Source organism: Furipterus horrens, unplaced genomic scaffold (genome assembly GCF_987537825.1).
Source record: "Furipterus horrens unplaced genomic scaffold, mFurHor1.1.pri manual_scaffold_4, whole genome shotgun sequence".
NCBI classification, from domain to species: domain Eukaryota; kingdom Metazoa; phylum Chordata; class Mammalia; order Chiroptera; family Furipteridae; genus Furipterus; species Furipterus horrens.
Window position 1 is genome coordinate 100,960,798 of NW_028327174.1, and position 24,653 is coordinate 100,985,450.

The 24,653-nt window shown below is 45.6% G+C and overlaps 3 pseudogenes; all 3 read right to left on the bottom strand.

Annotated features, from left to right (window-relative positions):
* Nucleotides 1–1,673: 1,673 nt before the first annotated feature.
* On the bottom strand, nt 1,674–2,218 carry LOC150012542 (ADP-ribosylation factor 1 pseudogene; annotated as a pseudogene).
* A 5,654-nt stretch (nt 2,219–7,872) lies between these two features.
* On the bottom strand, nt 7,873–12,604 carry LOC150012543 (protein C-mannosyl-transferase DPY19L1 pseudogene; annotated as a pseudogene).
* A 2,563-nt stretch (nt 12,605–15,167) lies between these two features.
* On the bottom strand, nt 15,168–16,238 carry LOC150012544 (solute carrier family 41 member 2 pseudogene; annotated as a pseudogene).
* Between the last annotated feature and the right edge of the window lie 8,415 nt (nt 16,239–24,653).

Sequence of the window (24,653 nt, forward strand, 5' to 3'; positions counted from 1 at the left end):
AGAGTGGTAGGCCTGGCAGGTACTGCCTCATTCTTCCTCCTCTCTCTCTCTCTCTCTTCCTTTCTTTCAGTTCTGTCAGTGAGAACAAGAAAAGGTGACTGGAAAGGTCTGCAGAGCTTTTTCTGGCTATTTGAGATGACCTACAGATTGCCACAAGAGACGGGTCTCACTATACCCTGTTTACCTGACACTCAGCTCATCTGACCCTTTTTCTTTTTATGCGAAACTTGATATTATTAAATTTTGAAATAGTATTTAAAGACTTATAAGTGCTGAAATGTTTGATAAGTCATTCAGTATATGAATGAATTTGCCCTTAGCCCATCATGGAAAGCTCACAGAAGGTCGAGGTGCTTTGGTAGCAGAAAGGCGTGACTCTGAATCCAGATTCTGCCACTTGTAAACTGTGTGACATGGGGACGTTACTTAACTTCTCTGAACCTCCCTTTCTTCAACTGGAAGGTTAGGATGATGTCCACTTCAAAGTTCTCTGGGAAGTCCAAGTGACCATCTATTTTTTTTTAAGAGATTTTATTCTAATAACTATAATTAGAGTGCTTGTTTGTCGACATGAAAACTGAAAACAAGTATACAAAAACAGTTGATTACTAATTGAGTCCTGAAAGCAGTAAGAGGTTCCACGACACCAGATAAACCAGTTCTGAGGGTTTCCCTCAAGATAAAGTTTAACAGCTCCAGCTTCTTCAGCGTTTATCAAAATACAAAAGAAAAAGGAGAGGTTGTAGATGATGATGTCAGATCTGACCCTTGCAGGCACATGTGGACGGGGGCTCTGAGCAGCTAGGCTCTAAGGTGGTCGGTCACCTGTCTGCGCGCCTACTGGTGAGACCCAGACAGCCTGGAGCGAGTGCGAGTGGGCGTGCAGGGGACCATGGGGGGTGGGGGCGGGGGCTCCTGCTCTGGCCAGAGTGGTCCCACCAAAGCACCTACACCAACCCAAGGGAAGGGTGGGGTTCATCCAAGGGGTCTGTGAGCAGTGGCTACAGCCCCCAGCCCATCCCCAGGGCAGTGGTGTAAGCACAGGTACAAGCAAATGCTATGGGATGCGGAAGACCCAGCAAGACAGCCATTCGGGAACCGTAAGTGACCATGCAGAATGTTTTGTGGCTGGTTCTGCCGACCACACGCTCCAGACGGGAGAGACCACAGGCAGACTGGACTCAAGCCGTTACTGCAGAATCTATCACTAGGCACATTTCTCCCTTCTGTGTTCAAGTGTTTCCTTATATTGTATTTGTAATGGGTTTTCAAAATGCACTAAGTTTGGCTTAAAACCAACCGTCAAAATGGACCTCAACACAGATCTAAAGCCCAGAGGAGGAGTGTTGGGCTGATCTGACAGCGACTCCTATAGACCCCGAGTGCCTAACAATCCCTTCTCGGGACTAAACAGTGGGTTGATTCTCATTTTACAATTATAAAAGCTGAGTAATATTGTATGAAAGTACCAGAAAGTGCCTCACTGGAAACGAGAACTGCTGACATGAAATAAAAACCCGGTTGCAGGCTGCGTCTGCACATGTACAGCAGGGCGAGGCACACCGGCACCGACCATGGAGACGCTTCTGGCACTCACACCACAGGGGCACGGCCGCCACGGGAGAGGAAAGCACGGGTGAGGGAGGGCGTGAGAGGGGAGAGAGGAGCGCGGCTCACTTCTGGTTCTGGAGCTGATTGCACAGCCAGTCCAGTCCCACACAGAGCCCGTGCCCACTGGCGGCACAGGGGCCCGAATGTGCCAGTTCCTATGGCGCAGAGGGTGTAGGCCCAGGCTGCCCATGATCTCGGCTGCGTCCGTGGCGTTGGGGAGGTCCTGCTTGTTTGCGAACACGAGCAGGACAGCATGCCCGAGCTCTTCCTCCGCCAGCCTCCGCATGAGCTCCTCTCGGGCCCCATTCACGCGCTCTCGGTCCTTGCTGTGAACCACAAAGATGAGACCTTGTGTGTTCTGGAAGTAGTGGCGCCACAGAGGCTGGATCTTGTCCTGACCGCCCACGTCCCGCTCGGTGAAGCTTATGTTCTTGTACTCCACAGTTTCCACGTTGAAACGTATCGTGGGGATGGTGGTCACGATCTCACCCAACTTCAGTTTGTACAGGATGGTGGTCTTCCCTGCAGCGTCCAGGCCCACCATGAGAACGTGCGTTTCTTTTTTGCCAAAAAGACCCCTAAAGATGTTCGCAAAGATACTCCCCATGCTGTAGGCTGGAGGGAGAAACACTGGCCAGGGAAACCCTTGGGGTCCGTGACGCTGCTGCTGCTCCGAGCCAGGCGTTGGTTTCGCGCCCAAAGATGGGACCATCTATATCTATTTCTTAACACAGGGTTTGACCCCGAGTGCTCGAGTTTTGAGAGCTGTAGTTAGTAGATTAGCTCCAGGAGACTGCAGAATAGGAGCAGCTCAGTCACCATAAGGGGACGTGTGTGCATAGGCGCTTTGGGAAATACCTGTTTGACTGTGATTATAAAGAGGAGACATGAAGGCAAGGTCCATACCCGGTCTCACCTTGACCTTCATCAGTTAGTGGGGCCGCCATGCCAGGACGAAAGTACCAGTTCTAACCAGGGCTCAGTTACAAGTCTGGCAGGCAGAGGCTGTGTCCCAGAAGTCCCACCTTGGGAAAGGGCTGGGGAAGACCAGGATCCAATACGAGGGTCATACCACCAGCAGGGCCGTAACCTACACAGGGTAAATGAGGGCTTAGAGCCAGAGACCAAGTGTGTGGGTCAGTTAGGAGACGGGCCAAATGCCAAAAGCCAGTCAGATCTGAGAACCGAAAGCCCCAGATGGGACAGAGAGGACACCGAGCTGCTGGAGGGTGCCTTCTGACTGACTGGAGGCCAGGAGCATCTCTCTCATGTCTACCCCTCCCCCATCTTAAAGATGCAGCTCTGGAGTCAAAGGTGTGCCCGCCGTTGCAGGCAGGCGTTTCCGGTCTGAGTCTGTGGTGCGGTGCAGATGCGCGGTGCGGTGTGAAAGGGAGGCTCTGGGCGGGGAAGGCACTGGCTTCCCAGAGAGGCCCCGCTGGAGACCCCTTGCTGAGTGTGACTGTAGCGTGTGTGCCTATGCTCTGGAGGGGACAAAGCTGCCACAATTAAGAATCTCTGTTCTCTGGTCAAAATCACCTGTTTCCTCCTCACTACCAAGCACCACTCCCCTTAAAGCTGACATGCTCTTGTCTCTTCCATCCCAACATCTTGTCCTTGCAGTTCTCTGCCTTGTGACCTCGAGACCGTATCTAATATCAAGGATTTAGCCTTTCCATTTCCTCCCGAGGCTCCCAGTGAGTGCCCTCTTGTCATCATCACTCGCTTCCCTATGACCCATCCTGTCAACTGCTTCCGCAGTACCTCAACTCCTTTGTCCCGTCGTCTGCCCATTTCAGCCATCAGAGGAGTCAACCTTGACCCAGTCTAGTTGAACACTTTCTCTTCTGTTTGGGGTGTCTGAGAGCTGCTGAAGTTCACACAGCCTCATGGATGGAGGCCGGCACAGGATTCCCGGCCTGCTCTTTGTCCTTGGTGCTGCCCCACAGCCCACCTCTGGTCCCTCGCCGGCCTTATGTCCCATCCCCTCAGCATCTACGGCAAACCCTCACCTGCCTCCTTAAGCTTTCTTTTCTACTAACTTGACTGTCTCCAACCCTAACTCCCAGCCTCACCTTCTGCTTCCCGGTGAGAGTAAGGTTCAGGACATGAAAGGAATCTTTTTCATGCTCTGGCCCCTTCTGCCTACTCTTCCTGGCAGCCCCCCTCCCATGGCAGTCGTAAGGGCTCTTTGTTTTGAGGCAAGCTAATATTTCCCCACAGCTCTGAGTCTCACCCCCTCCCCATTCCTGAGGGAGTCTATTCCGTGTATGGTCCTTTTCTTGTAGCCTAAGTCTTTGCCTCGTCACCAGCAATTTCCCATGAGCATTGAGACATGCTCCTGGCTCTTTCAATACAGGTTGCAGCAAACCTGGGTCCCCTTGAAATGATGGCCTTGGCACTGCCTCTCTTTACAGTCAATGTTCTTGAAAGTAGTGTCTTCATTAATTGTGTCTGTGGCATCCCCTCCCATTCATGTCTCAATCCCCACAATCTAGCTTTCACAGACTCCTCTTCCATGGAAATCCTATGCCGCCTCTTTGGCCAAAATCACTCCTGACCTAGGATCATAGCCCCATGGACACTAGTTCTCAGGCCTCCCATACCTTGAAGGCTCCTCAGTGGGATGCTGTTGACTGCTCCTCTCCTGAGATGTTCTCTTGTGCCTCAGCTTCCCTCACAATGCTGTCTCCTGGTTTTCCCTCTGTCTGTCTCACTGGCCTTTTTCAGGCTCCTTCCTGAGATCCTTGTTCTCTGTTCACCCCACTTAAAGATTGGGGTTTTCCAAAGTTCCATGCCTACCTTCTGCAATTCCCAATCATCACGTTCTTCCTGGGGGAGCTGATTCTCTCCAAGGGTTCAAAGGCTATCTGTGGTATTGGTGGCTGCCCCTGGAATGGAAGACCAGCCAGGGTCTTCTCTGAGGACCAGACCTCTATAGCCACCTCTCAACTAGGCATCTCCTCTTGGCTACCCCCCAAACTGAATTCTTTCTCTCACCTCCCAATCTGCTCCTTCTTCTTCATTCTCTTTATTGGTAAATACTGTCTCCAACCACCCACCTGGCTAGTAGAACCCTTACATGTGACCCAACTCTGACTCAACCCAAACGGGTGCTTTGCCTGCTTCTCCTCCTTAACTTTGGAGGTTCAGTCGCCTTTGTATTGAAACCCTTTCTGTCGCTGAGTTCCGCTGATTCTACCTTCTTCTGTCTGTGGAGCCCATCCTCCTCTTCTTCTCCACCGCCACGGCTGACCCCAGGGGCCGTCCTCTCATGCTGGGACTCACGCAGCGGCCTCCTGCTTGCTCTCACGGCCTTGTCTGTGAACTCCTCCTGCCCACTCTCCACACAGCTGCCGGAATGAACCTCCCAAAATGCAAACCTGCTCATGCCATCCTCCTGCCTCAAATTCCTCAGGACTCCCCTGATGCCTCCAGGATAAGGCCCTAACTCCTTAGCAGGCTGTCCAAGGCTTTTCACGTCCCACGGTAATTATGAGCACGATGAGTTGGACTCGGATAGACTTGTGCTTCTATCCTGGCAGCACTTCTGCTGTGCGGCTTTGAGTAAGTTGCTTGACTTCTATGAGCCTTTGTGCTCTTAGGCATGGAATGAGTGAAATAGGCCTACTTCACAGAGCGATGTGAAGATAAAATGAAGTAATGTATACATGTCTTTGTTTTTTCTTTTTATCCGCTGCCAAGTGCCTTACTCATTACTGGCACACAGCAAAGGGCACCCACTGTCTCCTCTCCCAGACCCCCTTCTCCACTGTCTCTTGCCTGCCAGCTCTCACCTGATGCACGCCCTCGCTCCAGCACACCTGAGCTGCTGTCCCCCCAGAAGATGCCACACTTCCTCATTCCCACCCCGTTTACTCTGCCTGCAGCCCTCAGGCTCGGCCCTGCGCCCACCCCCACACCTTCCATCTCTTTGTCAGATTAACTCCTCATAACTGTTGTGGGTCTTAGGAATTGTCTGTTGGAAGTTTTTCCTGAGCACTCAAGATGAGTTGCTGCTCCCAAATGTTTCCAGAGCCGTCTTTTCATGCTCCCATCAAGGCCTTCACTTTGTCTTGCCGCCTTGCAATGACCCTCTCAAGTGCTCTTCCCCATTCAATGCATCTGCTCAAGGGTACGGATCTGGCCTTACTTATCTTCATATCTCGGGTCCTAGCACAGTGCCTCAGGCATGCCAGGATGTCCATAAACATTTTCTGAATAAACAAATTAAAATGAAATTATATCCAGGTGGTATTCAATTTTTTTCTCTATTTGTTTACAATATTCTTGTTTATTTTTGTGTTTCTCTGGGAAGGAGGGCCGTCAGACTCTCTGACTGCAAGCTTCCTGAGGGCAGGGTCCCTGGCGGAGTGGTGCCCTGCAGAATTAGGTGCAGGGAACTCTCAGCACACGTGCATGATTGCCTGGCTTCTGACGGGAGGGAAAGCCAATGTAAGAAGTCTGGGTCCTCATCTTACTTTGTGTAAATCAATCCTAGTGGCCCTGGAGGGTCCTCGGCGGTTTCTAAGGTACTGCAATAGTGGTGATCGTGAGAGGTGGCATTGGGGGCAAGGGGTAGAGGACATTTGCAAGGGGAGGTAGAGAGCAAAGTCCTGGAGGAAATGCATGGTTTTTATTCTGGTTGTCCAGGATAATTGTGGATATTTGCCCCAGGGGACTGTCAGACAAGGGCTGACTTTACCACCAACTGGTTTTAGCTTTCGTTTTAAAATCAGTTTTGAAGCAGGTTAGAGCACCTCTGCCTATCCCAGGACTTCACAAGTGAACCTTCCTGTTTTTAGTTTTTTAAAGGGATCACTGGGGGTTTCTTCTGCTGACACCTGGGCTTGACAGCCACCAGCCCTCTGCCCTGCAGAGCCCTTATGTCTGCACAATTTCTGCCGTCTTCTGAGTTGTCAGACATTGCAGGGGTGTTTATTGCTCTTGATCTCTAACAGAAGGGGAGATAAATTGCAAGCAATCTGCAGACCCCACTCCCACTTGTTATCCTGCAAGAGCCTAAGCAGTGACTCTTTCCTCTGGCCACACTGGCCAGACCAGCGTCTGGGGTCTGGGGCGGGGAAGGCACTGGCCGCCGCTGTGCCCTCGTCCCGGGGGCCTGGCACCTCAGACCGCTCTCGTTGGTTATGCTCACTCTCTTCCACGTCTTATGGGAACACAGCAATGTTTAGAAGATACAAGGGGCTAAAGGGTGATGAATTTTGTGCCTCAAGTTCTCTTTTTAGACACTTTTTTTCCATGTCAGAGCTTTTAAAGTTGGATTTCTGATAATTTGCTAAAACGGTGTTGGGCTGGATGCTCAGCAGAGCTTTAGAAGTCAAGTAATTTGTCTACTATGGGAAGGCATCTTTACAGAGGGAAGGCCTCATTTGGGTAACCGACCTGAGACCAACTTTAATAAAAATCCCTTTACCCTCCTTCCCAACACCGTGAGTTCCCAGTGCGGAGGCCCCAATAGTTTCTGGCCTTACTGTGAGCTGAGGAATTTGAAGAGGGTTTCAGCTGGAAGTGGGGGTGTTTTAGGTTAGACACACAGCAGCACTTCTTGTTTTGAGTCAGGGTGTTTGGCAATGAGGGAGGTTGAAGCTGTTCCTCCACAGGTCTTCAAAAAAAAGGTGAGCTCTTGTCCATGTGGCGTGACAGCAAAGTGGGCCTGCTGGACGATGGGGGACTAAGCTGGCTGGTCTCAGGTAGACCATTTCTTACAAGGCTGATTCTCTGCTTGAATTAGGTTGTGCTATAGGCAGGGATATGAACAGTGAACCAGGGAAGTGCCTGAGAGTTGATCTGCCTGTATATGGACAGTCCACAGGCGCTTGAGGAATTTAAACAAGACCCTCATCCCTGCCCTCATAGTACACGTGTCCTCTCTCTCCCTCTCCCATCTCTCTTGGGGCAAGAGTCAATGCTATGCAAGGAAGCCATGAGATGGGGCAGATTGGATGAGTCCCAGCATGAAAGCCTTCTCAGGAGAGCCCTCCCAGCTGAGCTGATCAGAACAGTCAGTGCAGGGTGCCTTCCCCTGGAGCTCTCTCCTTCCTGCCTGCCCAGGGGGCTGCAGCTGTTTGCCTGTTCTGGACACAAGCATCTAAGCATGCAGCCAGGACTGTGAGCTGATCAGGGACTGGGCTTTGCATCCATCCATTTGGTGAGTGGTGGAGGGAGGAGTTGCCCCTTAGGAGCTGGGCCCACAAGGCCCCAGTCTCAGAGGAATCGGGACGCACATTTTTTTTTTCATGATCTTTTTTATTTAACATACATAGTACATATAAACAACTGGCATAAAATTCATAAAAATACAATACTCCTGTGTAATATCACTTTATTATTCCTGATACGCCCTCTCATTTTCTCGTCAATATCGTGGCCTTATGCTAACACTACACTGTTTCTGCTCAGCGTTTTTAGAGGCTCCTCTTTTTATAGAAACACTGCCCCAACTCTGTTTCCTCACGTCATAGCAACAACCGTTCCTATCACCTCCTCGCCCATCCTAACCTTCCTCACACGGAAGCAAAAATAGTTTTCAGTGCTAAAAACGCGGAAAATACTGTGCCGTAAGACTGTTTGGTCGTGTGTGTCAGACCTAGTTCTACCGACGCGGCCGTGAATGAGATTCAGGAGCCAGAGCAACGGCGGCGCCAAGCGGGACCGGGACAGCGCGGCAGCGCCACGGCCCCTGCCCTGTCCCGTCTGCCCGCTCATGGAACCGGAGCGGCCACGTTAACAAATACTGTCACGGGGGACCTTCAGAAACAAAACCGGTTTGACAGCTTGTACCCTGTCCCAGCGTAGGAAACAGGCATAATAGTATTTTAATGCTCCTCCTGTACTGAATTCCAACCATGACATGGGAACTTATTAGGAAGAAAATTATTGGGGGGCGGGAAGAACAGAAAATAACTTTAAAAGTACCATTAAAAAAAAAAAAAGATAACTGCTGAATCGACATCACAGCCACGTCTGGGTGAGAAATGGCTGCGGACAGCCAGGCGCTTCCCCCTCCCAGGCTCGGGGGCCCTCTTCCCGTTTTTCTGGATGTTGCATCATTGCTCGGATTCCACTCCTAACCACCGACTCCCCGGCTACTTCCGTTTTCTGAAAGTGGCAAAAACCCCCAAATTAAAAGTCACCCAGCAAGCAAGAAAGAGGGGGCAGGCACCTAAAGACACTGAGAGAATTGGGGGCCGGCGGGAGGTCCCCCAGGAAAGGCGGGCGGGGGGCCTGCCACTTCGGCTGCCTGCCTGAGCTAGAGCCCCCCCAGAGTAGGCCTGTACTTGGGCTCTGGCGAGGAGGCAGAAAGACGAGAGACTCAGCGGCTCCCGGCGTGGGCCCCAGAAACTATCCCTGAGGACCAGGGTCTCAAGGACACGCTGCGTGTGGTTAATCTGCCCGTGGTTAATCAAGAGAACACTGTGCAATTAAGTGGGGGTCCACCAGAGGCAGGGTTTGCTTGGAATTTAAAATCCCAAAACCATTTCTCAGAGATATTAGGGATTCACTGTTTTGAAAAAATCTCATTTCACACAAATTAACTTCTAAAAAACAAAAATTCATGCTAGGAATTCAAAGCCGGTTAGGAAAGTTTTCAACATAAAAATAAATACGAAAAAGGAATAAAGAGGAAGGCTGAATATGTGCATTCCTCATATTGCAATGGTTTTCAGAACCAAAATTATAAGGCTTAAGGCGTTGTCTTATTAAAGGCAGACAATTTAAAAATCAAAATATAAAAATTCCATTCACTTATCATTATTCATTTACTTTTTGACAGAAAAGTTACGTTTTATTGTATCTTAATAGTAAAAGAAAAATTACCACACACTACAGTCTACTATTCCACAGTAAATTATGTCTACAGAAATATACGTTAGTTTCTGGATGCATTGCATTTGAGGTTGCTCAAAATAGTTTTTCTTAAAACTATAATTAAACATGAAAAGTTTTAAAAGTGGTTTAAAGGTATTAAAATATACACATTTGAATAATACTAAAAATGAGAAAATACACCAATTGCCATTAATTTTTTTTAAACCAAGAGTAAGTACTTAGTATAAAGAACTAAATGAGTAAATATCAGTTATTTGACAAAGAATGTGGGGAGGAGGCAGGGAGGAAGGAAGGGGGGGTAGGGAGAGAGAAAGAGAGGGAGAGAGAGGGAGAGAAGACACGCTCATACCACACTGTTGGCTGGTACAGGAATATGGTTCTGACCATTAGATCCGAGAACAACAGAGAACCAAAGAACACAAAGGGAAATAAACAGGTAATTCCACATAGCAAATACTCACGGCAGCCCCATCTACTCCTGACGATATGGGACCAGTATGGCTGAGGAGCTCACAACAATCAGTGGAATGTCCCAAAGACAAGAGCAAGAGACAGGGACAAAAGCAAGAGGCATTCATAGTCCATAAACTGTAAAATCAGCCCCTCCACAGTACAGAATTGACTATATTTTCGTATCATCCCTTCATGACCCGCCATATGTTGTATGCAGCTAGCTTTGCTCATTTTAGCAAAAATACAAGCGTATACTCATTTGCATAGAAAATTTTAAGGGGTGCATTGAAGTAGTACCCAACTGATAATAGTATATGTATTTTTACAATCAGGATGACATTCAACTTGACTAAGTAAAACATTTTCTATTTGAAAACAGTTACGTATAAAAGTTTTTGGGATTTGAATTAAAAACAAGGCATGAGTTATCTGCAAAACATTAAAACCCTTCCTGACCTCTCCTCTGTGGGCAGGGTCACTCCTCTATAACTTCCAAGACTTTGTAAACACTGTTCTGGAACACGGTGGTGAAGTGCGGCTCGAACTCCTTCACCAAGAGGTTGCACAGGGGAGGCTTCCCGGCATTCGCGGGATCTTCCACATCCCAGATTTCAGGCATGCTGCAGCCCGGCCTGCAACTTCGCACACACCAGGACTCTTCCAGGATGTAGTAGTTCACCTGCAGCTTCACCAGCTCCCGCTTCACCTCCGCAGCGGCCTTCCAGCTGTACATGGAGTACACGATTTTCGTTCTGGCTCTCAGACCTGCGTCTTCATAGTGCGGATGATTCACCACGGGCCGAAGCGTGGAGAGTTCCACGCTTGCCATCGTGGGCATGGCGCCCGCAAACACCACGTCTGGTTTAGTACTATTTGATCCACTCTATAAGCTCTTCTTGTGGCAAATTGCTGAATTCCCTTACAATATTCCACTGGGTTTGAAGGTTGGCTGACCCTTGTATCGACATTGCTGCTAACAGAGCAAAAACGAGAGCTCCGGGATGTACTTTGCAGAAGAGCCATCCGAACAGCTGCCATGAGCAGATCAGAGCAGCCATGACACACATGTGCGGGGTCAGAAAGAGCTTCGGCCTCATGATCAGAAGCCCAGCGCCGTGTACGCCACCAACTGCAGGGCGTGGTAGACCAGCTCTCCTTGTTCAAACTGGTGTTTTCTGACATGTGTCTGTTGTTTCGTTAAGACACCCCACATGTCACTAATAATCTTTCGGACAATTGCAATAAACACAACAAGGACGACTGGAAGCAACAATGCCTTCGTGTACCTCAGCGGGGTCTCCTTTTCCATGAAGTCAAACTCTGCTGCGCACGTGTACAATAAAGTATCAAAGTCCTTGTAACTGAAGAATTTTGATGTTAATAAGTTGCCAATATGAGCATCATCTGCAATGCCAAAGATTTTAGATGTCAAATACTTGAGTAGGACAGTTCCAAATAACCAAAAGCATCCTTGGATAATCCATAAACTAAGCTCAGATACATTTATTTTCAGGAAATGTGGTTTTATTGCCAGTACACCCCAAATAATCACCAAAGAGGAAGCATAATAAGAAGTTAATAACATTGAGTTTCCAAACATCAAAACAAAACAAAGTGCAAGAGAAATCATGTGGATATAAATGATCTTCCGTAATTTGCATATATCAATGTATCCCACGACATACACTGTGAATAATGATGCAATCTGAGTGAGAAGCACAAACTGAGCAAACTGCCACGGGAGCATGAAAAACACGTTGGAGATGCACAGCACGACCAGGCTGCCTCTGTACAGCTTTGTGGCCCTGAGAATGTGCGTCACCAGCAGCATCTGCAGCACGAGGAAGGGGTATGAGAAGCTCTCGCGGAGAGGCGGGGTCCACATCACGCGGGTGCACTCCCCGTGGTTGAAGAAGAAGCACAGCACAGTGACCAGGCCTCCCAGTCGGCTGCCGCTTAACTATGTGCCATAAATGAAGAACAATGCCATAATCAGTCCGTTTAAAATAAAAATTACAGCAACATAAAAGCAAGCAGGATCTCCCAATCCTTCGCAGCTTTCGATTGGACTGAGCCCCTCTCCTCTGGTAACCGTCCAACAGATCTTCGTTTGAATGCCAATCAAGTCCATTATTCTGGTATAAATTCGATACCAGCTGGCTAAGATGACCTCAGGGTAAAGATTGAACCCTTTTAATGTGTTAATGACAAGGGGGTATTCAGTCAGCTTATCGTTCATAATCATCCACACTCCGTTCAAAAATGAGGGTGCCTCCACAATAGTCTTAAAGTAGGAATAATATAATCCCATTTCAGTGCTAAAGGCCATCTCCCTCTCCAACGTTGTTGACAGGTGAGAAAAATGACGGTCGTTTTCAGAGGTGCGTTCTGTGGCTCCAGTGTAATACTGCAGCGAAGGCAGCTAGCAGGAGCCTGGTCCACGTCCGGCCGCGCCCCGCGCAGCCCGGCTGCCAGGCGCCCCCGAGGCCGCCCCCGGGGGGCGGCGCGGCGGACTCTGCGCGGGGCCCTTCTTGCCCGCGGCGCCCTTGCGCCCGGGGGACAGGGGCGCGCGCTCGGGCCCGGGATCCCCGGCGCCCGGCACCCCCCTCAGCGGCGACGGCGACGCGCGGGGCGGTTGGGGCGGCTTGGGGGCCGCGTCGCGGTGCTTGTTCTGCGCCTGCAGGACCATCTTGGCATAGTCGCACCCGCTGGCTGCGCGGTCCGGTGGCTGCCCGGGCGCCGCTCACTCTCGGCGGAGGGCGGGTCGGTCCCTCCCCGCGAGGCCGGGAGGCGGGGAAAGCTGCAAGGCCCGGCGGCGGCTGCCTGCCTGGCGCTGCGGCCGGGAGGCGGCATGGGACCCGCTTGCCCGCCGCAGTTGCTCCGGTTGTCACGGCGACTGTGGAACGCCGGAGGGGGCGGGGGTGGGGACACCCTGCGAGCGGCCCCGCCCCCGCCGCTCCTCCGGGAAGCACTTTTAAGAGAATCGGCATTCCGTATTTTTTTCTAGGAATTTATATTTGTAGGGTTAACCTGGAGTGTGATTGTCTGTAGGTGAGAACGAGTTTTCCTTATGGTAGAGCTGAAAGTAATGAGGAGGCTAAAGAATGGGTGTGAACGAGGACTGTGGGGCTGCACAGCGTATTTACAGGGGCTCCTTGCTAGAAAAACAAGCAAACAAAAAACAAACAAACAAAAAACCCTGCTTACTAATCTTTCTCCAGAACGATGAAAGGCAGTGAGCCTATAAACAGAAGTTAGAGAAAGGCATCAGAAGTAAGAGGTGTTTGTTCATTCATTCATTCATTCATTCATTTAACTTGTATGTGCTCAGCACTGGCTAAGCACTGAGAGCAAAAGAAAATAGAGGGTAGGACCCCGATCTCCCAGAGCTTAGACTTGATATTGAGATGCATGACCAAGGTATAGCTAAGCACCTGTGAGCACAGAAGGGGGAGGTGGCTTGAGATTATTTTAAAGTATAATTTATTGATTATATTGTTAGAATAGTACCGATTTTTTCCCCTTTGCTCCCCTCTGCCCAGTATCCTTCTCCCCCCAGCAATCCCACCCCCCTTAGTTTATGTCCATGAGTTGTGCATACAAGTTCTCTGGCTTCACCCTTTCCTATATTATTCTTTTTTAAAATTAATTAATTAACTGATTTTTTTATTACAATAAAAAACAACAACCCCCCCCAGACTTGAGACCCTTTATAATATTATAAAGGACAATGGGCGAAGTTCTCATGCTCCTCTAGCTGCTTCAAGCTGAACATGGTCGTCGTCCTACCTACCCTTGGGTCCAGAAATCCCTAATAAGAGTGGGTGTGGAGGAGAGGGTGGCCTTCCCACATGGAGAAGGATCTTGCAGACTCCAGGTGAGTTGGCTGTCCCGGACAATAGCTTGCTTGGTTTAACAGGCTGGCATCCTTGTTGTATTCTGGGGGCAATAAATTTGGCAACAGGGTTAAAAGGCATCATTCAATCCATAACCACTAGCTGACAAAAGGCAGGTATTAATTTTTCAATGTCCCACATTAGGGAAAAAAAGGGCTTCTTTGGAGGAAGGTGTGCCAGGCACGTCACATCTATCAGAAGCCCTTTTGCCCACTATACTTAGTTTGGGCTGAAGGGAATATTTTAGGTTTCCCTCCTCTCAGACCTGCGAGCCCTTTCTGTCCAAGCCATTAGGATAGAAAAGAGAAACCAGTTTTAAAGTGAAGCCCACAGACCACCCCAGTGGCCTGAGATTTTTTTAATTCACTTTCATTTGGACATGGGGTGCTCCATGTACCTAAATTTTCCTGAGCAGGTATTCTTTTTTTTTTTTTTTTTTTTAATATTTCTTCAGTTTTATTCTCATTTGAGTTTACAACAATTTAAGGATGGAAGATGCCCGTTATGAATGTGTAGACTACACTGTAGATATAGTATACAGCAAGGAAACACCAATCCTGACTTTTAAGAATACTTCATTTGGCTACATCACTGATAGTCTACGATGTGGAATTTTTGATGTCTTTCAGAAAATACATCGCTCTAAGTTCCCATTTTGTCATGATCTAAGAAACTTTATTTTTTAAAGAAAAAAATGGTTGATGACCAAGAATGAAAAATGTTTTTGAAAAGTTATCTGTGTGTAAAGTGCCTGGTAGGTTAGTGAAGGGAAGAAGTTTGGAAAGCAGTTTTTATATTGTATAAAAATAAATGCTGTGAATTTACATTACTTAAGACTGATAATAAATGGTTTTTGTGGGTAAACAAAAGAAGTTATCTATCAGTTGTACATTTATATAAAATTTTTCAAAAAAATCCCCCGCTAAACATTTTTTAGAGGAATCTATATCCCTTTTATAAATTAATTCAGTTAATCGATGACTGACTTTTCCATTTTTTTTCCTATTACATGCATTTTAGACATTTTGTTGCAGTAACCAAGACTGGGTAGCAAAATGGAAAGGAGACAGAACTCAAATCAGTCATCCTAGTTATTTATCAGCATCTATGGAAAATGGGTAGACCTGGGAAGCATGGTGGCAATGAAATATTCTAGGAAATAAGGCATTGTTCTTCATTCTAACACTTTCATTTATCTGTGTTTTCCTAAGTCTTATGAACATGAATAATTCACGGTTGGCTATATTTACCATCAAGATATATTAAGTGGAGTTTTCCCTGTCTGAAATCTGTAAGAAGAAGCAGTACTCTATTCTACTTTAGATAATCCTGTTTCTCCAGTTGCTCTCCCCTCAGTCACTTAGGTACTCCTGGTACATAGAAAGAGGTTGGCTTAGGAGATCAGAGACCTGCTCTTTAGCCACAATTCAGTTACCTTGCAGCTGTGTAACTTCTATGAGTTTGTTTCTTTTGTTGTAATATAGAGAAAGAAATATCTGCCTGACCAGTCTTCTTTGAACCAATGATAACCCCAACCATTATTATTCTCTGCAGAAGAGATGCAATGAAGGCAGTTGCCACACTGCTGGAGCAGAGAAGTATGGGATGATCAAGGTAGTCTTTTCCCCCTGGAATCCAGCTCAATACAATTGCTGCCACAGCCGCTAGGAAGCCAACTACTGTTGCTTGAACTTGTTTCAAAGCCAAGCTGCCAATTATTAGATTCCACTTTTCAATGGGTGAGTCCATCTTCTCAATATTTGCTGCAGTGGATAATCTAGAGGCCAATGTCATTTCCAAGTTCCCTTTGAGACCAAGTAGTGCAGGAACTAAAATGAAAACTTCTGTTACTTTTTTGAACACCTCCCAGTGCTGGACTATATCCAAAACCATGCCAGCAGAAACTGTTCCAAAACCAGGTAGCAAAAATGGCACAAGTATTTGCAGCTCCATGACACCACTGGACTCCTCCAGTAATTTTTGGTTTACTTCCACAATGATGTCTTCGTCACCATCACTGGCTATATCCTCAGCTTGTAACATAGCAGGGGTTTCTGAAGTCTCTCCACCATCACAGTAACTGTAGTTGGCAGAGTCATCATACTTTTGGCTACAGCCTGAGGGTGCGTGCCCATTACTGCTATGGAAGGACTGTTCAGAGAAACTGTGATACTCCATGTGTTGCTCAGATCTAGTACTAAAAGTCTGTGCTGCAGGTGATAATCCATCTTACCAAATGCCGTTTGCTTTTTTGTGCCTGTCTTCCTGATTTTTCTGGTAAATTACTGGAACCATACTCAACAATAAGTTTAAAAACTTATCAGATCGAACTGTATTTAAGCTTGAAGTCCAGTCTACAAAACCTCTTCCACTACTTGGACCACCACTTGTTTTATTAGTAACAGATCTTCCTTTACTATTAGTCATATTGTCATTGCAAAAGACCCTGTACTCCTTAGATCTCAAGCTTCATGAACCACAGCAGATGAATCAGCATCACACGAATGCTGGTTTAAATTAAGATGCTGAGTTCACTTTTTAGAAAATACTATTTCTACTAATAAAAGATGTTTATAAGTTCCACACAGAGATTGGATCTGGGATGCATCTGAACGTGGTGCTGTGGCCAAAGCTGAGACTTCCTCTACATTATCACCTGCCAAGGAACACAGTGGCTGCCTCCTAAGACCTGACCAAGGCACCTGTGGTGCGGAGATGGGTGTTGCAGTAGATATTCTTATGGCCTTTAAGTTATGAAACACTTTATGTGAATACTTTTGATGGAGATCTTTAAAAGGATATCCTCCTCTTCCTTAGAAAACAGAATTCACAGAACACAGTTTCATGTCTTTTGAATAATTTAGTCCTAACTTGATCTTTCCTTGAATATCCCCCAATGTTTTCTAGTTGTTAGTGCTTCTTTCTTCCAAACCATTTCTCATCATGTCAAGCTGTAGCTGTTCTTGCTGCCACTGTACCCGATTTGGCTATAACCATAAAAAATTGGAGGGAGACTGGAGGAACAGGAGAACTATTTTCAATGAAGAAGCTTAACTTTGTATTCAACTTAATCGTAATGACCTTTAGCTTGGTGGTCGAAGTATTGCATGGATAAGTGATAACTATTCTCCTTTTCTCAGAGTGTCTTCCTTCCCTTAAGCTGTATTCTGCAAAATCACAGCTGTTGGATGTAACTTTTGGCTAAAGTAGGACAAAACTCTGTATGTTGCAGTGGCAAAGTGAGTGACACCATCTATAATGCTGTGAGAGTTAAAAAAAAAATTCCCCATGCACTTGGAGGCCCTAGGAAAGGTTTCATGGAAATGAAAGTAAGACCTTGAGGACAGAACAGGGGCTTGGTGAGTTGGGATGTGGCCACATTATTGAAAAACTCTCCAGTGGAATCAGAGTCTTCATAATCTAGTTATGTAACTCTTCATGAGGTTATATATGATGTCCCATCATCCACCCTGCAAGCCCAGGCAGGGATTTGCTCTACAGGACCTTGGATTGCCCCCCAACACACACACACCCCCGCCAACCTGCCACATTCTGCAGGATGCCATAAAGCATTTGCCGGCTTCGTATGCTTCCCGGATTATGAGCATGAATTGCAGGACAGAAACTTGTATTCTGGCTTCCACTCAGATTGCATAAAATGAGACAGTATTACTGAACTTTAATGTGTACTTCAAAGACAGAGGAGGAAGCATACTGGTTTCATATCTTTCTTGTGCTATCAAAGAACCATCCCCTTCTCTGGAATCCAAATCTTCCTAATACTTAAGAAAGGTTACAAAGTTGCACTTGAAATCAGAATGGGTATTAGCCCATGGGAGTATCTGTTTTATTAATGAAACACATTAGAGTCTTTTTTTTCAATTTACCAATCCTTGGAAAATAGGAGAAGGCAAGAAAAGGTATACAAATGAGACCAAAGATCTTACCATCTGATCCCAAGTTTTGCATTCACTTAAAATTGGGGGAGGGGCATGTTGAAATCAGTCACTATGTCAATGAGTCAACAATTATTTTTCAAATGTAAAAATTATTCAATAAAACATAGTGAAACATTAGAATTCATTCATTCACTCACCCAACAACTCTTTATTAAGAGTATATCATGTCTCTTTTTCAAGTTGAGGGATTAAGCAAAATTGGCATTTGCACTATTCCATCCCAAATTTCCAGAAATGACAGAATATATAATTTAAGAATATGAACAGTGCTAGCAAACAAACAAACAGGAAATGGATGTTCTTGCTATATCAGAAACTGAAGAATCCCTGAAGGATGAAAAGTAGTCAAAATCTGATCAATGAAGAAAGCCACAGCTCCAGATGTTCCTATAAAGGATTGCTAAAAAAAAGTTTCAGACCTGGAAGTGGCAAATATGGAGCAGAAGGAAGCCTGGAGTACATGACAGGGTAAGCGTCTGGAGTTACCAAGAACACCAGGAAGACAGGTGAATCCCTTTACATCTTTACATTTGACACCTTCGGGGCCAGCAGTCAGCACTAAAGACTGCTTGGGTGCTTGGGTCAGAGAGGCAGAGCACTGCTCCAGGTAGCCCAGATAACCCAGGAGAAAGATTTCCACGTCTATCCTTCCTTCTGGAGCACTCTACCAACAGCAGGCATCTTTCCTCACTTATGTTGGAAAGGTGGAAGTAAAACCTGCCCCATAGTATAGTACATTTGACTATTTCCTTCTATTGACAAGATTAACATGGACCTTATGGTTCAAAAATGAACAGATATCCAGTATTCACCAAAAATATGTGGAAAACCAATACCGTGAAAAGAGGTACTGACTCCAGTAAACAAAAGTTCATATCCAAGAAAATCTTAATAGTGTAAGCAGAGCAGGATTTTTCTGGAGCTTTTGGAAGAGACATAGGACTTGTTAAAAAAAAAATCTCCCCTTCCCAAAATATTAAAATGAACAAATGCTCTACACCAGCAGAGTAAGCATAATTGAAGAGTAAATTAGTAAACTGCAAGATGAAATTGAGGAAATCTCTTAAGTCTGTGGTCCAAAAGGATCATGAGATAGAAATAAGGCAAGAAAAAGCAGAGATATAGAGAACATATTTAGACATTCCAGCATCTTTCTACAAAAAGTTTCAAAAAGATAGAATAGGTGGGATGGGAGAAGAAAATAGAAAAAAAGAGAAGAAAAGTTGCAAGAAGATAGACCAAAAAACAGCATAAGACAAAATCCAAATATTAAATAAAATGACCAAGTACCAAGTGGGATGAAAGAGGAAAAATCTGCAACCAGACTCATCACAATAATAAAATTAAAGGAGAGCCACTCAAGAGAGAAAAAGAAAATAAAAAAGGGGAAAAAACTTCTAGAGGAAAGGGAAAAAGGAAAAAGATGATCTAAAAAAGAATAATGAGAATGACAACAGATCTCTCATTGGTAATACTAGATACAAAAAGGCAGTGGAACTGTATTCACAAAACTGGGACCAGGGAAGATGTTGAACATGGAATTATAAACCCAGTTAAAACGCTGTCAATCAAGTGTGTACATGAAAGAGTCATTTTAGACATACTGAATTCCAAGAGTTTACCATCCACTCACTTTAATAAAATTGTTAGAGGTCATATAAAAGCAAAATGGGGGTGAAGAACATAATTTTTGCTAACTGCACCCACTTCTGTCAAGAGTGGGGCAAGGCAGTCTCAGTTAGTTTGCTCTTGGTTGAAAAATAGTGAACTTATCAGTCATCTCCCCAAGATAATTAGCTAGACAGAAGCAACTGCCCATATAGTTGAGCTACTCTTGTGCGTTTGTTGTATTAAAGTGTGGAATGGGTGTGGAATGTTGGCGATCTCTCTCAAGTCTCATCTAAAACCTTGCTTTTGTCTCTGGAGCCCAAAGAGTTATGGCTAACTGGCTGGGGTCTCTAACATCCCATTAAATGTTTGCTTTCTTAGTTCTCAAGTTGACGCATGAGTGCTTAGAGGAGATGAGGCTGGGGAAATTATCTTGCTCCTCCAGTTGATGCTGTGGATTGCAGTGATCATGCCTCTGACTTCTTCTGATTGGAAGCAGTGCAATGGCAGATCTAGATGCATCAGAACATCAGGCATATACCCAGCTGAGCCAAGGGAGGCATGGCCTGGGCTTCTGGGTATGCTGTCCCAGGGAAAAGACTGGTCAGGAAGGGGCCCTGACAGCTTTGGGAGGGGGAAAAAAAATGTTAGGAGGCTATAGGTACCACAAATTGAGTCAAAGAGAAGTGCTTTTTGGATAATCTGCTGATCTGCATTATTCATGAATTGACATGGATCCTTGAGAGCTGATGGGATTATGCTGACTATGGCCCAGTAGTCTGTGTTATTCAGAAATTTACTGGGTCCCCCATTGGGGCTCTGACCCCTGACAAACCATGGGCAAATCAAAGCAAGACTATTTACAATGACTGCTTGGTCATTGCCCCTGAGGCTGCTGGAGTCAAACAGGACTCTTTAGAGGAAAAGGAACTCCTTTTGATCTGTGGAAAGCCTTAACCATAGCCCAGCGAAGGAGTGAATGTTATAATCAACGTTACCTACAGGAATCCTTTGTGAGTCTCTGACCTATTACTTTCCATTCCATCACTCTTACAAGTGGGAGGGAGAGGGTGTTGTACTCTTCAGCCTTCATTTTGACCATCAGTGTTGAATTTTGGTGCAAGTGAGATGCATGTGAGCAGCCTTTGTTGTGATTTGCATATGGTTAGAGTCATAATTCGTACCACATGTAAAGTGACAAAGCAGAAGGGCATGTAGGGCTTGTCTCATGCAAACCCCATCTTTCAAAGAAGAGGTAATGGGCCCAAAGAGGTAAAGTGACTCTCAAGGCCACCCTGCTGTTTAATGACAGAACTGGGTCTAGGGCACAGGACCACCAACCCCTGCAGTGATGCTGCCTTTCCACATCATGCTATGTGGAAAGAGATGGTCTTTTATAAAGAGCTGTTGGGAAGGAACTCACTTTTATTAAAACACTATTTCCCCCAAACTGTGCTAGATGTGTCAACTTCGTTGGCTCATTTTATTCTCACAGCCCCTCTGCCAAAGAGAGAGGACAACCATTAAGCCATCTTAAAGCAGTGAAGCAGTTAACTGACTGGTCTGTAGACCACAGAGCCCCTACTCCTTCTTCCAGGCTCTGCCAAGCATCTCCTTCCTCTCACCTCTTTCCCCCTTGGCTCTCTCACCCTCTGAAGCATCCTCTGATAGACTCAACTGGGAGGTTTTAGATGGTAATGGTTCCATGGGTGAAGAGACAATGCATGTGCTAGTCTGAATACAGCAAATATTGTTTTAAAAGGGAGCCAAACAAGAGTCTCCTGGGAAGTGGAGGGTGTGGGTTTCCAGGTGATGGGATTTCTATCTTTATTGTTTTTCAGAGCACAGAACCTCTCGGAAACATTAAATTCATGCCTTGTTGCCTAGCACTTGGAAACAAAATCTGGTTTTCCTCCAGGGAGAAATATCCCATGTCTCAGCACCTCTCATGAACCCTTTCTTATGCATTGTAAAGCTCTTGGTGCAGGAAACACCTTTAAAACAAGGGTTGTATCTCTTATTTCATGGATCTCCCTCAAGCACCTGATCCAGGGCTTTGAATATGGTAGATGTTGTTGCACTTGACATTACAAGAGGTAAGGAGAAGGAAGGTTGTAGCCAAAGGTTCAGGCTGCAGTCTGAGAAATCAAATTTTAGTAAGGCTCTGGCAATATATACTAAATGATGCCACTTTTGGAAAACTACCATGTGGAAATAAAAGCTCTGGTTCAAAAGAGTGTATGTGGAAGAACATTTACTTATTGCAATATTGCTTAGAATGAGAGGAAACTAGGAACAACTTGAAAGTCCATCAGTAGGGTCCTGGTTTTAAAAGGTATGATTTATCCATACAGTGAGACGTTAAATAGCTTTTAAAAATAGTAACTTGTATTTACAGGTAGCAATCTGAAAAGTCTATAATACAGTTTGTAATGAACAAAGCAAGTTGCTGAATAATGTATACAATATGATTCCATGTTTATAGAACATATATCAAGGGCACATACTTATCGGTATATGTACATCTGCATGAGGATACACAGCACAATGTTAATGTTACCCTGGGGGCGGGGTGTACAGTTTTAAATTAGAAAAACAACAAACTTTATGGGAAGAGAAGACAAAGATCAGGGTCGTTAAATGGCCCAGAAGAGAAACAGATAGAATCAAGCACGGCTTTGTTTAGCTCTCTCTGCTCATTGTGCATTTTCAGGCAGGACTACCCCTGAATCCCCAGGAATCAGCCCTGCACTAGGGCAGATCATGATGTGTTATGCCCCATGTGACATCATTGCATAATTCATTTGGGAAGGGTACAAGGCTGCAAAACTAACTATGAAGGCTTTGGAGACACACAAGAACTTTAATATATTGATAAAGAATGTGTCCCAAGACTTACTTGATTGGAGGCTATATTCCCTCTTGTCCAGGCCCCGTAGCCTCCAGGGTCTCCCTGTCCATATCAATAGGTACTTTTTTGCAGAGCCTACCTGACAATAAGCCATTTATTATAGCTACATTTAACCTGTAACAACCAATCCATATGACCCCTGACAGTATCTGAATCCATAACCAACTCTTCCTGGAAGGTGTCATAAGGGTAGGGATACGACTACTTTTTAGTCCAGAATGCCCAGCACAGCGCTTGGTTCTTAGTGGTTGCTATGTAAGGGCTAAATGAAGAAAATGTATGTTGAGTTGTTGTACCAGACAGATGGAATTGATTTCTAGCAACTTTGACGGGTTCAGGTGAGATTTTCCAGAAAAAGTGATCCTTTAAGGAAGGACTTGAAAAGAAGGAAAGGAGTGAAGGATACAACCAAGGAAAAAGCTAATTTCTGTTGTGACAGCATTTAAAAAGTGTTTTAGTGTCTTTAGGGCTCTGCTACAGCATCCTCCTTCTCCCTTTTCCAAAAAAGTTTGGATTCTATCACAGTCACAGGTCATTGAGAAAATGTCAAGATGTCTTTTGGATTTTTCAACTGTGAGAGAAAGGTAGGTGACAATAGTCTAATATACAGTGTTTTTAGGAGCATAAAACACCGAGGATTAAGCTATTAATACAGAATGACTAAGAAAATTCCTCCCAAGGATCGTTAGAATAAATAGTCAAACAGTATCATAAAACCAGAGTGAATTGATTCAATCAACATGATCAGAGCAAGGAAGAAATAATGTTCTGGTTTTAATGCCACCCTCCGCCCCCAATAAAAGAACAAAAAAGAAAAAAAGAAAACCAAATTACTTTGCAGGCACTGGTGGCACTCTTGCAAGTTGTTCTTTGGAACACAGCTTAAGAAATAACTGGGCCTTGGGTTAGAAAGAATTAAGATTGTGAAAGCTTTTGTGCAGGACAACTGCCCAGGTTTGGGGCTGCCTAGAGGTTCAGCCTGGGAGCTGGCCACTGCAGCCTTGGCTTGACTGCCATGTGGCCCAGAAGACACTAAGAATACCACTGGGTTAGCTGCCGAGAGGCGGTGTTGGATAATGGCCGTGGCCTGATTCTTGAGGAGCCATGGACTCACTGCAGTGTGTTTTAGCCATATGTGAGCCCCGGCCACATGTGAGGTTCCCCCAGGAGGAGGAGGGGGAAGCCACATGACATGGCTTATGCACCACCTGTATTACAGCAACCACATTTGAACAAACCAGAGCCTGGCTTTCCCAGAAAGTTCTTCAGGTTAGAGAAACTGCATCCTGGAATTTGAAAGGCAGCAAAGAAAGTGTTGGTTGTTGCTTATTACACACAGTCTTCACCTTCTGGAGGGGTCTGAGATGAAAGGAGACGATTATGCAGTCACCGCATGGGGCAGGTTGAGCCTTGGGGGCTTTGCTCAAACTTCTAGGGTTTGCGGCCATGGCTATGCCAACTAATTAGTCTAACGGGACCCTTCCAGTGACAGGAAACTCACTTGTTCTGTGGCATCTGATAAAGCTGGATAACTTTTCCAATAATAGGCCTCCCCAAGAGTCTCATTCCAGTCCGTTGCACAACTTCACTCTTTCAAGAATCTTGTGGCTGTCAAGAACCTTCGTGTTTGAGATGAACCTTTCTATAATGTGGGTGTCCTTGTACTCTTGGGGACCCTTTCTATAACTTAGGGGTCTTCTTTCTCTGCTGGTCTCCTCCACATATCCTTAGCCTATTGACATCAACCGCGAATACCCATTAAACCACACTGCTTGAGGAAACTAAAGCATCAGTATTTTTAAAGCCTCATTGCCTTGTTCCTGGAAATTGGTTAACTCCCTAAAGGTCATACTATGGAATAAGGCATCTTAGATTTGAATCCTGACTCTACCACTTTGGGCAGTTCTCTGTGTTTTTGTGTCCTTATCTGTTATGCAGAGATAATAACAGCACCTACTGCAGAGATTGTTGAAAGAACTGCATGAAAACACACTAAGGCTAGAAGAGTGTCTGGCATGTAGTAAGTGCTTTACAAGTTTAACTCAGAACATAGGATAGGGCCTAGCAACTGTTAACACAGTATATGTGCTATTACTACAAGCCAAGCTTTGTTGTAGCAGTTCACAGGTACTATTCAATATGTTTTGTTGTGTTGCTCTAGTATAAGGAAGTGATATAGCGACATATGCTTTGAGACCTCTTTACGTATAGGACTATTGTCCCAGACTGCCTGTGTAACTCACATCCCGGTGAATTCCCTTTACACCCTGTCATCTCATATTTCTTCTTGCCCCCCACCAAAGTCCATTCCAAAATTTTACAAAGTTCTGAACATTTCAAGGCATTCAAGGTGACTAAACTAAG